Source organism: Felis catus, chromosome A3 (assembly GCF_018350175.1).
Source record: "Felis catus isolate Fca126 chromosome A3, F.catus_Fca126_mat1.0, whole genome shotgun sequence".
Taxonomy (NCBI): Eukaryota; Metazoa; Chordata; class Mammalia; order Carnivora; family Felidae; genus Felis; species Felis catus.
Window position 1 is genome coordinate 16,978,506 of NC_058370.1, and position 16,445 is coordinate 16,994,950.

A 16,445-nucleotide genomic window follows, 5' to 3' on the forward strand; every position below is an offset into this window, starting at 1 on the left:
TCCTTTCTCTGAAAACAGAGTCCTCCAAGCCCACATGGCTTTGCTTGTGCTGTTCCCTCTGCCTGGTTTATTTTTCCTTATTTGTCCACCTGGTAAATCCCCCTCATCCTCCTCAGCTCTCTCCTTTGCTGTGGAGGGTTGAAAACAACCACCATCCACTGAACTCACGGTCTGTAGTTTGGCAATTTGGGCAGAGCTCAGCTGGGTGGTTCTTGCGGGCTAGGCTGGGCTTGCTCGTGGTCTGCAGCGTGGGGGGACCAGGGCTGGCTGGCTTACGGTGGCCTCCTCTGGGTCGTCTGAGATGGTGGGCAGGGCTCTCTCTGCATCTGGCTCTGGAGGTCTCTCATTCTGCAGCATGTTAGCCCAGCTTTTTTCACACAGTGGCTTCTGAGAGCTGCCAGAGAGGACAAGCCCCAGGCCCAAGAGCGTTTCAAACCTCTGCCTGCATCATGTTTGCTGACATCCTCTTGGCCCACACGAGTCACCTGATTGAGCCCAGAGGACGGACTGGGAGGACATTTGAAGTAACATAGCAGGAAGTGCAGATGTGAGACGCGAGGGGGATTTGGTGCCATCTTTCACAGCCGGACAGCCTTCATGCCAAAGAGGGTCTGAGCTCAGTAGGCTGGAAGCTCCCGGAGGCCTTGGTTTGAAGTGCGTTTCCTCAGAACCTGGCACAGAGCAGATGCTCGCTAATGACTGACTTCTGCTTCAGTACCTGTGAGGCCACCTTGAGGTTTTGGCTTAGGGAACCCAGGGAGCCCCAGGGGAAGCCAGTACAGGCTGGGGGAAGGAGAGACAGACAGTCCTTCACAAACTTGTGCTCAGGGCTCAGGGGTCCAATTTGTCCCAGAGAGTGATCAGATTTGATTCAGCCACAGTCTGGTCTCCACCTTTAAATGTTGGGAACTGCATAAATCAGCACATTTCCCCCCAAGCGGAGTCTATATACAGCACTACCAGGCTGCTCGCCATAATTAGGCCTCCAGCAATGATTGTTTTTGCTCCCTGTGTTTTATCACCAGCCTTGCAGGGGAAGGGGAGGGGTAAGATCAGGGTTATGATGTTTGTGTGCGAGCCCAGTATTTGAGAGGTCTGGGGCCAAGTGCAAATGGAGGCTCCGGTCTGGAGCCTCCTCTTTTCTATCACACGGTTTTGTCTTGCACTGTGAGGGGTTTCCCTCCGTGCAGGTGATCATGTCTGAGTCCTCCCCACCTCCTCATCCCCCTGCAAATAACCTCCTTTTGGCCCTTTGGGACTAGGGGTGCACACACTGGGGTCAGTGCACCCCTGGAGAGAAGGACCCAGAGAAGGATTGGAGAAGGTCCTGGAGGCAGGCATTTAGGCAGGGAATTCGGGGTCCTGGGGAACTGCGGCATGACCTAGGAGGGAGTGGCGGCTTACAGGAGGCACATTCTCTTGATCGTTCGGATTTGTTGCCCTCTGAGGGGGCATTGGCCATTGGAAGGCCAGAGAATGTCCCTCTAAAGTAGGAGTACAAGGCAAGGAGGCCCTGGTTGATAGACTCTAAGGCTGATTCTCTTTGTGTGTGTGTGCAAAGCTAGAGAGGCATGGAGGTCCTGAACTCTGACCTTGTCACACTGCCAGCAGGACAGGGCCTCCCCCACGTTCTAGGAGTCACCTGCATAAAGCCAGGCCTGTTCACTGTTCTGGAAGCAGCAACCATCACCCCCCAAATTTACAAAGGCCTCTACTGATATGAAAGTCTCTCATGTCTGTTTCTATTTGGCTGTCACCATAGACCGATGACCTCACTAAGAAAGGATGAGGCTCTCACTGAATGGATGAGGAAGCTGAGCCTCAGACGAGTGACGTGACTTGCCACACGCCACACGCCTATCAGCGGTGGAGGAAGGCTTGAGCCCTCCCGGTGGACGCCATGGGCAACTCTCCTGTTGCTGATTTTAAAGTAGATCTTACTCTAAATATCACAGAATTTAGAGTAGATCTTAAATGTATCGGTCTATCACTCACACCTATAGTTGTTTGAACATTCCCTCAATGGTAGCAATTTGGGTTGTGTCCAGTTTTTTGCTGTTGTAAACAACGTGGCAATGAGCATCCTTGTACTGGCAATGCAGTGTCAAAGTCTGGAGTAGAATCTGACCACCGTTGGGAGCAGTTACTGAAGCTTGCTCAATCTCCATGTCCCCTTCCATGTAATAACGGTACTAATACCGTCTTCGTGAGATACTGAATAAATGAATGGATGGATGATAGTGGTGATGGGGATGATGATGATGATGGTGGTGGTGATGACGTCTGGTCTGCCTGACAATTATGTTCCTTGTTGGGAATTCTGGTTTACATGCTAGGCTCTGGTGACCTTTGCTGGTCTGAGGCAGCATTTCTGCCTATCCTATCCTGGGATATCCTGGGCCTAGCATATCCTGGGACCCCCACCTCACCTAGGTCCTATGCTTTTCTCTACTTACGCTTGCTCTCTGACCGTGGCTTTAAATATCACCTAAATGCTGACGCTTCCAGGTCTACCTGTCTAGTTATGACTATCCCACTGAGTTCCACATTCATACATGCATCTTCTTTGCTGAGTCTTTGAAAGTATCCCAGATCTTCCTCCGCCTCTGCTACTATAGTCCAAGCTTTTATCACCTCTCTTGCTCTTTTCCAATTTCCTTACTGAACATTTAGCTTGTTTGCATTAAATCTTTCTGGTTTTATGATAAATTCTTTTTTTTTTCTTCTTTAAGTTTTTATTTAAATATTCTAGTTAGTTAACATACAGTGTTATTAGTTTCAGGTGTACAATTTAGTGATTGGACACTTCCATACATCACCCAGCGCTCATCATGATGAGCGCACTCCTTAATCCCCATCACCTAGTTCACCCAGCTCGCCACCGACCACTCCCTGGTAACCATCAGTTTCTTCCCTATAGTTAAGAGTCTGTTTCTTGGTCTGCCTCTCTCTTTTTTTTCCCCCATGTTGATTTGTTTTGTTTCTGATATTTTTCAACTTAGGCATTTTGCTCTAGGCATTGCTTTAGTCTATTCTCCCAAATTTTGACATGTAGTACTTAGTTTTATAATTCTATAAGTTCTTATAATTCTACAAATAGTTATTAATCCATAAGTTATGTAGTATGTTAATTTCCAGATATAAGAGAATTTGTCAGTTATCTTTGCTGATTTTATTGCATATGGTCAGCAAAAGAGCCTAACTGATCTTTTGATCTTTTGAAATTTATTTTGGTTTATTTTAACAGTTTTTATAAATGTCTTGTGTGTGCTTGACAAGAATGTTGGCCGATTCTAAGGTTAAGCATAATGTATACATGGATCAGCTTGCTGATTGAAATATTCGTTTGTCTGCCTGATTCATTTCCAGGAGAGATTAAAGAAAAAAAAATAAATAATTTTGTCTCTAATTCTATAAGCTGGCATTTTACGTATTTTGAAGCTACATTTTTTAATGGAAATATATGCTCGTGGGTGGTTATTTGAAAATCTGTTATTCTTTCTTATGATATTATGGTTTGCATTGGACTCTGTTTGTCACATCTTAGGACTGCTACTATTAAGGTGACTGTAGCTTTCTTTTGGCTCATATTTGCCTGATATATAATTTTTAATTCTTTTCTCTTTAATCTCCATATCCTTTTGTTTTAAGCATTTGCTTGTAAACAGCACATCTTGGATCTTGTTTTGCTTATTCAATCTTAGATTCTCTCTCTTTTTTTTTAATGTTTGTTTTTGAGAGAGAGAGAGAGAGAGAGAGAGAGAGAGAGAGAGAGAGAGAGAGAGAGAGGAGGGGTAGAGGGAGAGGGGGACAGAGGATCTGAAGTGGTCTCTGTGCTAACAGCAGAGAGCCTGATGTGGGACTCAAACCCACGAACCTGTGGGATCATGACCTGAGCTCAAGTCAGATCTGAACCAACTGAGCCATCTGGTGCCCCAGATTCTCTATCTTTTGGTTGATGACTTCAACCCATTTATCTTTATTATAAACACTGTTATATTAGGCCTCATTTTTTGCTGTTTTATTTCATATTTCCCATTTAATTGTGCTTTCTTTTTGTTTCCTGTTTTCTCCTTTATTACCTTTTAGTTTTCTTTTGTCCATCAGCTGGTGAAGAAACTGGCACATCCATACAGTGGAATACTACTCAACAATAAAAAAGGAGCAAACTACTGATAAATGCAATAATTAGGCAACTTTTAAAAGCCTTGTATTAAGTGGAAGAAGGCAGACTCACATGTTTCCATTTACATGGCATTCTGGAAAAGACAAAACTATAGGGACAGAAAACAGATAAGTAGTTGTTAGAGCTGGAGGGTAGAGGAGAGGTTAACTTGAAAGTGGCAAGAGGATTGTTTTTGGGTGATGGAAATATTCTATATCTTGATTTTGGTCATGGTTTCATGATTCCATGTATTTGTCAAAATTCACTGAAATGTGTACTTCAAAAAAGTGAATTTTACCATGTGCAAATTGTATCTCATCTTAAAAAAAAGAAAGATAGGGGGCACCTGGGTGGTTCATTCAGTTGGGTGTCTGACTCTTGGTTTTGGCTCAGGTCGTGGTCTTGTGGTTCATGGGTTGGAGCCCTGCATTGGGCTCTGTGCTGGCAGCTTGGAGCCTGCTTGGGATTCTCTCCTTCTCTCTCTCTGCCCCGCCCCCCCCCGCTCGCTCTCTCTCTTAAAATAAATCAACTTTAAAAAATAAAAAAAAAAAAAGAAGCTAAAGCTCTACCAAAGTTCTCACATTGGTTTTGTGCAATCTGTCATCTCACCCCCAAGGTCTGTCTGGACTTCTTCACCCATATGTGCACAGAAGTCACTCTTTGCCTCTTTCAAAAGTTTCCTGATCAAAGGTCTCCTTATCCAAGGGCTCCTCCTTAACCTCTCCCTGTCCCCAACCCTTTTTCACCACCAATGTACTTGAGATTTGCTAATTGTATGTCTTTTCTGGAATCCAAGCCCCATGAGAGCAGGGGCTTTGTCTGTTTTGTTAGCTACTGCATTTTCTGAACAGTGCCGGACACACAGGAAGAGCTCAAGGAAGAGTTAACAAATTCACTGAGACAACTAGATCCTAGACCAATGCTGTCAACAGAAATAGAATGTGAGCCATAAATGTGAGCTGCATATACAATTTAAAATTTTCTAGTTGCCTCATTGAAAAAGTAAAAGGGAACAGGTAAAATTAAGTTTTTAATAATGTGTTTCATTCTACTCAATCGATTCAAAATATTATTTCAACATGCAAATCATATAAAAATTATGAATGAGATATTTAAGATTAGTTTTTCATACCAAGTCTTTGAAACTGGAAATATATTCTACACATATGGCATATCTCAAATTTGGCTCGGTCACCTTTCAAGTGTCCAGTAGCCACATGTGGGTAGTGGCTGCCTCATTGGACAGCACAGTTCTAGAAAAGGGCAAAGACTTGTCCCAGGGTCCAGAAGTAGATTTTCTCTCAAGGGGCCTGTTCTGTTGTTGGAAGTAATTCTGAATCAATAATGCCTTTTGGATTTAAAAGTAAACAGTGAGGGGGCGCCTGGGTGGCTCAGTCGGTTAAGTGTCTGACTTCGGCCTAGGTCATGATCTCACCATTCCTGAGTTCGAGCCCCACTTCGGGCTTTGTGCTGACAGCTCAAGAGCCTGGAGCCTGTTTCAGATTCTGTGTCTCCCTCTCTCTCTCTGCCTCTTCCCCACTCATGCTCTGCCTCTCTCTCTCAAAAATAGATACACATTAAACAAAATAATAAAAGTAAACAGTGAATGATGGAATTAGAATATCAGAGTTCTGCAGTACCCAAGGAAATAACGGATCTAGGTAATGACCATGGGTGGTTGCTGACATCAGTAGAGAGGTCAGTTGGCATCACCTGCCTCCTGATAGCAGACATAACAAGAGATGAAGACAGACAGAATCTGAATAAACCTTTGGATTCAACTCCCACTGACAGAATGTACAACTTAGAAGTCTGAGGAACATGTTAAATGTTACCATAGGGGTGAAACCAACAAAATCCCAAGTGTGGGAAATGTGACCAGGTTCTTTCAACAAATGAATTTCAAGTGAAACAAACCAAAAACCATCCCCCCACAACCATTCTTCCCCCCAAACACACAAAAAAAACCCCAAATGGAGGAGAAACCTATAGATTAAAAAAAACCTCCCACTCTTTTCGCTGCTGAAGAGAGAAGCCATATGGAGAGGCCCAAAGAAAGAGAACCCAGGCACCTCAGCTGAATGCAGGGAGGTGTTGGAACCACCACCATGTGGGGCAGAAGAACCGCCCAGTCAAAACCCAAAGATTGGTAAGCAAAAATAAATAATAAATTGCTATTGTTTGAAAAAAAAAAGACTCAAAAGACATTGCAACATGTAGTTGCAACATGTAGACTTTATTAGGATTCTGGTGAATAAAATGTAGAAAAGCATTTATGAATTCATGAGATACTTACCCAGTTGTCAAGATATTGTTTGGATATTTGAGGATATCGAGGACTTCTATGATTTTTTTGGTGAGACAATGGTATTGTGGTTACCTTGTAAAAGTACTTATTTTAGAGAGACATAAGAACACATTTAGGGGTGAAATTATATGTTGCCTGGAATTTGGTGGGAAACAATTTGGAAGGGGTAAGCAGGAGGGAAGGGTAAAGAGGAAGCCAGATCAGCCATGCACTAACTGGCGAAGCAGAGTGATGGGTATCTGGGAGTTTGTGACTACAGTTCTCGCTACTTTTGGGTATGTTTAAAGTTTTCCATGATAACACGTAGAAAAAGGAACAATAAATGGCTGATCTGCTCTTATGGGCATGGCATCTCCTCACCCCTGCAACTCCTATTGCCGGGGGCCTGAGGCTGGCTGGGCGTGAACTGCACTCCCCAAAGGCTCCAGGAGGTGGCGCCGCTGGCTCTCTGCTCCTTGGCTGTTGCTAGAGGGCTTCAGAGCTACTGGGACTCCCCCGCCCCTGCCACCTCCCCAGACTCCCAGAGGCTGCTGGGGTTTCTGCTCTTTCCTACAAGGCAGGGTTTGGGGAGGGTGGAACCTGGGTCCAGCGGGGACTTTCCCTTTCCACTGCGTGTTCCAGGCTGCTCCTGACCTCTATCCTTCAGAGCTGTGGCCACCCCTGATCCGCCAGCCTAGGCTGGGGGAGGGACCTTGTCTTGGTGTTGGGTCACCCCACCTGGTCTAGGCTCCTGAGCTCCACCTTGATCCGGAGTCCCTATCCCATCCCCTCTGGCCTCCCACACCTGGAGGTTGAATTCCTGCACCCACTATGGGTCAGGTGTATCAGCCCTGCTGCCCTGCACCCCCACTGCTGCCTGTCCCCCATGCCTTCATTCCAGACCCCTCTCTCAGGGATGGGGAGATGTCCCTTGTGTCTGGGCCTCCAGGTGCAAGACCCCCATTTGGAAGCAGACCCATGTCTGTGGGTGGACTTGGCTGTGGTATTGAGCTGAGTGAGCACTGGACCAGGAGTCAGTAAATTTAGGTCCCAGACCAGCCTCCCTGGGGAATAAGTCATGTCCCTTCTAAAAAATGCAGCAGCTGGAACTGTAGAATAATGGTTTTCTGACTTAAAAAAAAAATGTTTACTTATTTTTGAGACAGAGAAAGACAGAGCATGAACAGGGGAGGGTCAAAGAGAGGGAGACACAGAATCTGAAGCAGGCTCCAGGCTCTGAGCTGTCAGCACAGAGCCTGACACGGGGCTCAAACTCATGGATCACGAGATCATGACCCGAGCCGAAGTCAGATGCCCAACCGACTGAGCCACCCAGTCACCGCAATGGTTTTCTGACTTTTTAGAGACATGAAACTCTATTTCCAGAACCCCAATATGTAAAATCAACAGGAGTGGAGCATCCTGGTTCCATATGGGAGAAGTTTAGTCCTCTGGCCCCTCTTACCCATCCCTCCCCTCAGAGTGGAAAACACTGGGCTTCCTGATCTCTGGGTTCCTTATATTTCTCACTGGCTGTCAGCCCAAGAGTTCAGTTCCTACAAGTTGGTCTCAAGCTCTAATAAGTCCTGGCATCCATCCATCCATTTAACATTTACCAAACTTGTACTCCCTGCTGAACCCCCAGTGAAACTAGTTGACCAGTATGGGGACTCTGTCCTCTATGGGTCCACAGCCTGCTGAGCAGACAGCACCATCTGAGGCATGCCACACAAGCAAGTGGTCCCAAATTCAGGGAACACAGAGGTCTGGATGCCTGCCAGCTTGAGGAAGCCAGAGGAGCCTTCTTGGAGGAGGTGACACTTGAGTGATCTTGAGGAAATGCATGTACAGAATGAATTGGAAGGGAAGAGGAGGGTCTGGAAGACAATGGGACACTTTTCTTTCTTGATGCAGTCATTTAGAAGGGACTCCCAAAAAGCACAGGGCAGAGCAGTTACTCCAGACTATGGTTTGGGTGGAGACCAAGTGCTTCGCCGTAGATACCCTGCATGACACTTTGGATGAGCATTTATCTAACGGGCCACCCACACAGATGAAGCAGTGAGAAACACCACTACAGCATGTCTGGGAGGAAATTCACTTCCTTCACACAGTGCAATTGCCAATAATTGGTGTTGCTGAGAACATGAATAGCTTCATGGGCCCCAAATGAAAGACTAAATCCCAAGTGTTCATTCCAAGTGCTGGGGGTGCATCAGTAAGAAGATGCCAAGATTTTAAAGCCCCCCCTTCTTGGGCAGAATGCCTCTCCATCCACAAATAGAAACTTGCTGAGATTTTAATTAAGAACAGTGTACATAAAACTCACTGTTCCCAAGTAAACAAATATTAAGCAAGATACTTTGCTTTCGTGTTATGGGCTCTTAAGAGATGGGAAAAGTAGGGATAGGAGGGGTGGGTGGAAGATATTGAGGGGGAAGAGGAAGAAAGACTCAGACTAAGAAGAAAATAGATTCCAGGTTGGAGAGGGAGAGCAGACGAAAGGCAGACATATATGCTCCAAAGAAAAGAGAGGAGGAGAGGAGGCAGATGGAAGGTTCTAGCTTCTTCTCTTCCCGCAGCTTTCTTTTGTCTCAGGGCCCCACTTTCTGGCTTAGTTTACATCAGGTTCTGATAGCTACTAGTTTGTTAGTTGGAGACCAACGCTGTTGTTACACTCAGTTCTTCCCTTGGGCTTTGTAGCAGACACTGGTGATGACTCCTACCCCTATTTGGCCCTCAGCATTCCCAAATATGCTGAGGGTATCCTACTTGAGGCCTGGCCACTCTCTGCTCAAGGACTATCCCTCAGCCCTGGTGCCTGGGCAGGCTGGAATTACTGGGGAGTTAATGCCCCTGGAATTGGAGAATAACTACCCAGATCCCTTTGTCCTTCAGTGGGTCAATTCAGAGGTGAGTCAGTACCGTCTCCCAGAGTCCCTGTAGGATCAAGTTGTAGTCACCCACGGTGGTAACTGGGTGGATAACATGCTATTAGTTCCGTCCCTTCTCTGTCTTTCCTCCCCTCTCCCCTGCTGGTGCCTCCTGGGGTCATCTCCCAAATAAAACACTTGCACCCGAACCCTTGTCTCAGGGTCCCCTTCTGGGGGAACTCAACTCTAAAAAGACTTTATAGAGCATGATTTTATTTTGAGGATTTCATTAGCCCTCCAGAATTAGGCCAAGCCTGTTTGCAATGTGGAGTGACTGATATCCTTCTATTGTCAAGGTTTTGAATTGAGGCTTATTTTCTTATTGCGTTTTGAAGGTCTCTTGTCTCAGAGGGATGGTTTAGGGTTTAAAAAGTTACTCTGAGACTGTTCAGTCAATGTGGGCTGCTATAATGAAGTTCCATAGGCTGAGTGGCTCATAAACAACAGACATTGATTTCTCACAGTTCTGGAGGCTGAGAAGACGGGGCTCAGGATGCCGGCAGGGCTAGGCTCTGGCGAGGGCCTCTTCTGGGTTGCAGACTGCTGACTGTTCTTTGTACCCCTGTGTGGTAGAGGAAGAGCCAGCTAGCAATCTGCCCTCTTCTTATAAGGACACTCATTCCATTTATGGAAGCTCCACTCTCATGAGCAAGCCACCTCCCAAAGGCCCCAGCTCCAAATGCCATCACATTGGAATTAGAATTTCAACATAGGAATTTAGGGCTGGCGGGGCACAGACATTCAGCCTGTAATAGGGACCTTAGAGTTAATGGTCAGTTTACTAAAAAGTACCTGAATGTTTCCATTTGTTTTTTTAATTTTTTAAAAAGCTTAGAGAGAGAGAGAGAGAGTACGCATAGAGGAGGGACAGAGAGAGAGAGGGAGACACAGAATCCAAAGCAGGCTCCAGGCTCTGAGCCGTCAGCACAGAGCCCGATGCGGGGCTCGAACTCACACACTGAAAGATCATGACCTGAGCCGAGGTGGGACACTTGACCGACTGAGCCACCCAGGAGCCCCCTGATGTTTCTTTTTCTAAATCCTATGATATATCTGGATGCCTGGGAAGACATTCACTAGAAGTGTGTAAATGCTCAGCTGTGCTCATCGTTCATTCATTCATTCTCTTTCACCATGAAGCAAGTTTTTATGAGCCAGCACATGCGTGTGCCAGGCATCCCTGCCCTGTGAACTTGTTCTCCTGAGTAGCTTGAAATTGGGTTTCTGATGAGCTTTTGGTCCATTTGGTTCTTCATTCAATATTTACTGAGAGCTTCCATGTGCCTAGTGCTGAGCTAGACCCTGGGCAAACAGAGATGGCTAAGGCAAGGACTGCATTTCCCAGAAGCCTAGAAGCCAGAAGGCTGAGATCGACATTTTCCACATATGGTGGAAATGTTTCCTGTGACAGATATACCTGCAGAGTCACCGGGGGAATGAAGGAGAGATGGGCTCATTTTACCTTGGTGGCTCGGAAGGGTTAGAAAGTCTTCATGGAGGAGGGGACCCATGAGTGGAGGCTGGGGCATTGAGGGGAGGCAAAATGGTGTGAGCAGAGGTGTGGCAGGACCAGGAGCTGCAAAGGCTGTAGTGAGGCTGCAGCCAGAGAGTCTTTGGTGCTAAGATCTGGGAAGCAGTGCTTCCCAGTGGTTAGGACACAGGCTCTGCCTATGGACCAAAATTCTCATCTCAGGCCTGCCACTGGCTCATGATATAGCCTGGACAGGTTAGCAGCCTCTCTAAGCCTCAGTTTACCCCTCAGGCTTATACTGGGGAGAGACTACCTCCTGCATAGTCTATCCTGGCACAGCACCTAGGAGACAGTGACTGATGATAAAAGGAAATTATTTGTTAATGATATGCATCAAGATGCCCTGGCTGGGCTTACAAGAGAATGTAGAATTGAGAGCACTTCACCAGTTTACGTTTGTGTCAGCCGATTACTTACGGACTGAGGAACCTCTTTGTAAAAGAGACTTGACAGTGCCCCGGGCGGTAAGAAGCAGGAAGTGCACTGAATCGGGACAAAGGGGTGCTACCCCAGAGGCTGTAGAATTATTACCATTTCCATCACCACCAGTGTTCCAATGCTTCCAGGAATGTATCCATCGACACCTGGGCAAGCGCAGGGTGCCCTCATCTCCTGGAAGGACCCAGAACCCCCATGGGGAGTTATCAGTGCTTTGCATTCAGGGGATGGATGGTGCCTGTCTGGGGAGCGTGGGGACAGGCAGGACCGAGTGGCAGCACTCCAGACTTCTCACTTATCGCAAGGCCCACGTCTCACCCTTTTCAGAAGCATCTGTAGAGATGTTCTCAGAGAAGTTGGAGACCTCCCAACTGCCCACCCATCCCGGTGTCGCTCTGTAAACAGGACTGGCAGATGGGCAGTGAGACCTGCTTTGCAGAGGGCCTGGAACATGGCTCTGCTTTAACAGTTTGGGGACACCACAATCTCATGAAGATTCCTTGGATCTGGGAGATAGAAGGGACCAGAGAGAGGGAGAGCTAGGACAGCCCTACATTTGTGTACACAGAGAAATGAGGCTTGGTGAGGTGTAGAGAGTGGCTCAGAGTCACATGGCAGGTCAGGGAGCCTTTGTCTCCCTGGTCAGTATTCTATCTATACCATTCATAGCTACTTGTTCCATTCAACCTAGGAGATCTACCAGCCTACTGGCCTCACCTCAGCCGGGTGTTCCTCATTCTGCCTCTAGAGTTCTACCATGCTCTCATTCAGCATTTGTCTGTCCGTCCGTCCATCCATCCATCCATCATCCATTCAGCATCCCTCATTCCTCCACCATCTATCATCCCTCCCTTCATCCCCCCATCTAATCCAAAGCATTGATGCCATGTCTTTGCCACAGATACTTTTTGCCATTGGTATACAAAGATGCATATTGGGTGTGTGTGTGGCGGGGGGGGGGGGTGGGGAGGGTAGTGAATTTGGGCTCCTCATTGAAACTGGTAGGTCTGGATTCATAGCTATTCCAGTAAATATTTTGCCTCTGATTTCCCCCATCACTCCTGCATCTACTCATCTATTGAACCAGCCTCCATCCATTTGTAACTTGTAGTCCCTTTGACTCATATTTTCCTTTCCTCCTTCCCATGCGAAAGTTTGCTATCAGTCTGAGCTATCATTGCTGGGCATGATGGGGAGATTCAAGGATGACTTTCAGGGCCAAGGGGTCTGGCATGGCTCTGGTTTTTCAGGGAAAATTGGAACCATCTTCAGAGGCCACAGGACATGGAGAAGATGGGAGGGAACTTTCCAGAAAAAAAACCTTGAGTCACAAGTAAGGGCTACAGTAGTACATTTCCCCCTTGTCTCCTGAATGTCATGAAAAATATTACCCTCTCCTTGGGTTAGTCATGAAAGGGACTTACTCTTTTGTATTTAAGTCTTGCTTATTTGAGTCAGGTCTCTTTGGTTGTAAGTGAAAGACACTCACGTGCTGGTAATAGTTGTAGTGGTAGAACAACATGGAGCCTGAGAGCTCACAGTTTCAACCACCAGGGAGGGATAAGTTCAATTCTGTTAGTTCCAAGTCCAAAATCCCAGGGAAGGGTTCACCTTAGGTCAAGTACCCAGCTGTGGCCAGGGGAGTGAGGTCATAGTATATGAAATGTCTGCTTTTGTAGTAGCCATGGGAGTGCTGGCAAAGGCTCCCACCAAAGACAGTTGGTGAGCTGGGTTGGTGAAATATTTTTTCGATAAAGGTTTGTTCAGAATGCTCATGTGGGAGAGGGTCTGGAGATACCAGTGCCTTTGCTCCAAAGGTGCTCAGTTTGACCTCAGTATATTTAGTTTATCATCAGGTTTAATAAGCTTCTCCAGGCACTGACGCTTGTCTTCATTACCTCAGACTCCAAAGGCCACAGCGACTACAAAGGGGCCTGGGGCTGGTGGCCTGGCCTTTGTGGTATTCGTGGTCTGAAAGAGACAGACCGTGCCCCAAGCCAGCCTTCCCTCATCCCCTGCTGCCTGTCTTCAAGGAGATGTGTTAGAACAGAAACAGCAGTCCCTGGTATCATACTGAGTGAAGTTCATCCTGTTACTAAGTCAGGACTAAATCAGAACTTGGGGAAGGCATGAGGACTCTTCGGCCTCAGTTTCCTTGTCTATGAAATAGGGACAAAACTTTCACTTTATGTAGGTAAGATATAACTGACACCGCTGTGTCAAACTTGAAGGAGCATCAGATCCACCTGGAGGCCTTATTCCTGGGACCCACTCCCAGAGTTTCTGATTCAATGGTCTAGAGTGGGGCCTTCCAACATTTGCATTTTTAACAAGCTCCCAGCGATGCTGCTGCTGCTGCTGCTGCTGCTGCTGCTCGTTAGGGATCACACTTTGAGAACCATGGGTCCACATTTACAGTGGTCCTCAACTGAGGGCAACTCTGCTCCCCTTCTGTCTCTACCCTCACCTCAACCAGGGGACATTGGGCAATGTCTGGAGATAATCTGGTTGTCGTGACTGGGTGAAGGGCTGCTATTGACATCTAGTGGGTGAGGCCAAGGATGCAACAGCCCCCCCCAAAGAATTATCCAACCCAAAATGTCAGCAGTGCTGAGGTCGACAACCCCTTTTGTAGAATAAGGCCCTGGTCCTAGTTCTGCTTCATAGCTGTGCTACCCTGGCAAAGTCACTTCATTTTTCTGAGCCTCACGATCATGGAGAATTAGTTCTGAGAAACTTTGTAGCTCTAATGTTCAACAACTTTAGTTAACAAACATTTATGGTGTGCCAACTGCATGCAAAACATGGTAGCATCTCCAGGTAAGGGATTTCTCCTATAGGAGATCGCATAGTTGGCAAACACTTTGAAAATGTGGTTTGTGATTCATGTCACTATATGTAATGACTGCTTTTACAATCCTGCATAAATAGTACTATGTTTCCCTCCCTGTCCTTGGTGGAATTTAGAAAAAAACAATGCACAGCACCATAGCTGTTTATTTTTGTTGATATGTCATCATTGCATTCACTAATGAGTGCTTTTGAGGCATCAGCATGCTAATTGGTGATGGTGACTATGGGCATATGTGCAAATCACCATAATCAACTTTTTCACACTTGGTTAATTGAAGGCAACCTTTTGTTTGAAAATTAATAAAATATTGATTGCAATTAGTTCTGGTCTACAATATATTGTTAATTAACAGTAGCTTTCAGTGACTAGCTAATTGAGGTAGAAAGTACAGAGAAACTGCAGGAATGGAACAGGCAAGAGCCTTCCTCAGGCAGATGTTTGGCTGTTGTCTTTGGATTCTAAGTAGCTGTTGTGGAAAAAATGGCAGCTCAGCTGGGGTGACCAATGCATCCCAGTTTGCGTGGGATCATCCTGGTTTTTTTTTTTTATGTTTAGTTTTGAGAGAGAGAGAGACAGAGTGCAAGTAGGGGAGGGGCAGAGAGAGAAGGAGACACAGAATCTGAAGCAGGCTCCAGGCTCCAAGCTGTCAGCACAGAGCCTGATGCAGGGCTCAAACTCATGAATGGTGAGATCATGACCTGAGCCGAAGTCAGACACTCAACTGACTGAGCCACCCAGGCACCCCAGGGTCATCCTGGTTTTAACACTGAAAGTTTTGTGTCTCAGGAAACCCCTCATGCCTGGGCAAACCTGGATGGTTGGTCACCCATGGCAAACAGAAGAATTAACAAGAATGATGATGAGGATGATGATGATGATGATGAGGATGATGATGGAGAGGACACATAATGAGAGGGATAGCTTGTGCAAAGGGCACAAGGAAGGTTAAAAATATTCATGGTAGCCTTGTAATGCTTCTGGTGATGGCTGGCAATCCTTGGTATTTCTTGGCTTGAAGCTGAAATCTGCCTCTGCCTTCACATGACTTTCTCCACTTGTGTGTCTGTGTTTTTGTGTTCCTTCTCTTCTTATAAGGACACCAGTCCTATTGGATTAAGAACCCACCCTACTCCAGTATGACCTCATCTAACTAATCACATCTACAATGACCTTATTTCTAAATAAGATCACATTATGAGGTACTGGGATTAAGACTTCAATATATCTTTTGGGGAGACACATTTCAATTCCTAACAATTGTCTAGAGACATAAGTTCCTTGCCATGTGGACCCATTTGTAGGGTATCCTTCAACATGGCAATTGTCTTAGAGACAGCAAGGGAGAAAATCAGAGAGGAAGCCAGCAAGTTAGAGGTCTCAGTTTTTTGTAACTTAATCTCAGAAGTGACATCCCATCACTTTTACTGTATTGGAATCAGGTCACTAGGTCTAGCCCACCTTTAAAGGGTGGAGATCTCACAAGGGCCTGAATATTAAGTGGTGGTGTAATTGGGGACCATCTTGGAGGCTGCCTATCATACCCCCCAAGAGGCAAGTTTGCTGGTTTATCCACCAGATCCTACTTTTACTGGTTGAAAGCTGCTCCCAGGGAGTTTTCCTGGGTTTATTCCTGAAAGTTCTGTTCCTGGGAAACTCCTCAGTCCCAAGCAAACCAGGACAGTTGGTCACCACAACATGAACAGAGTCTGCTATCTGGGCAAAATTGCATCAAGAAACAATGACATACTAAAATCTCATGAGATGTTATGAGATTATATACCTGGATCCAAAATACCAACAGCTGAAATGCATGGAGAGGATGTGGCTTAGAATTACTCATGGAAAGTAAATCAGGGGCTTTTGTTTATTATGAGTTCAATTAGTGTCAAGCATTTGATGTAGCCCTCCAAAATCCAAATGTGACAGAGGCATTGCTGAAAGCATTGCTAAAGGAACAAAATTCACAACAGTAGGCAAAAGCTAGGACCATCAGCTGATCTGTTGTCAAAATCTGGGAGGACTCTGCACTGATTTGAGAGGACAAAGTGAGATTAGACAAAAATAAGTTCTCAGCGTGCCAAAGGAAAAGGCAAAGAGCTGGGACTAGTTGTCACAGACAGGCAAAGTGACAAAGGGCACAGGAGTTTGATTTTATGTACAAATTCTTCTAAGAAAAGATGTTCTTGTGGTGAATGTCTGAGACCCACCAGGAGCATCCATGTTGCTATGGTGATGTA

At 46.0% G+C, this 16,445-nt stretch overlaps 1 long non-coding RNA gene across 17 annotated transcripts in view; it reads left to right on the forward strand.

Annotated features, from left to right (window-relative positions):
- LOC102899405 overlaps positions 1-16,445 on the forward strand; it is a 142,533-nt gene that overhangs the window by 40,820 nt on the left and 85,268 nt on the right. For 16 of the 17 annotated variants that reach the window (XR_006595163.1, XR_006595168.1, XR_006595158.1 and 13 more), the window contains one exon: positions 6,194-6,314. The exons of the other annotated variant lie outside the window; for it this stretch is intronic. This is a non-coding gene — a long non-coding RNA (uncharacterized LOC102899405). The remainder of the gene's footprint in view (positions 1-6,193; positions 6,315-16,445) is intronic. 17 annotated transcript variants of the gene reach the window in all.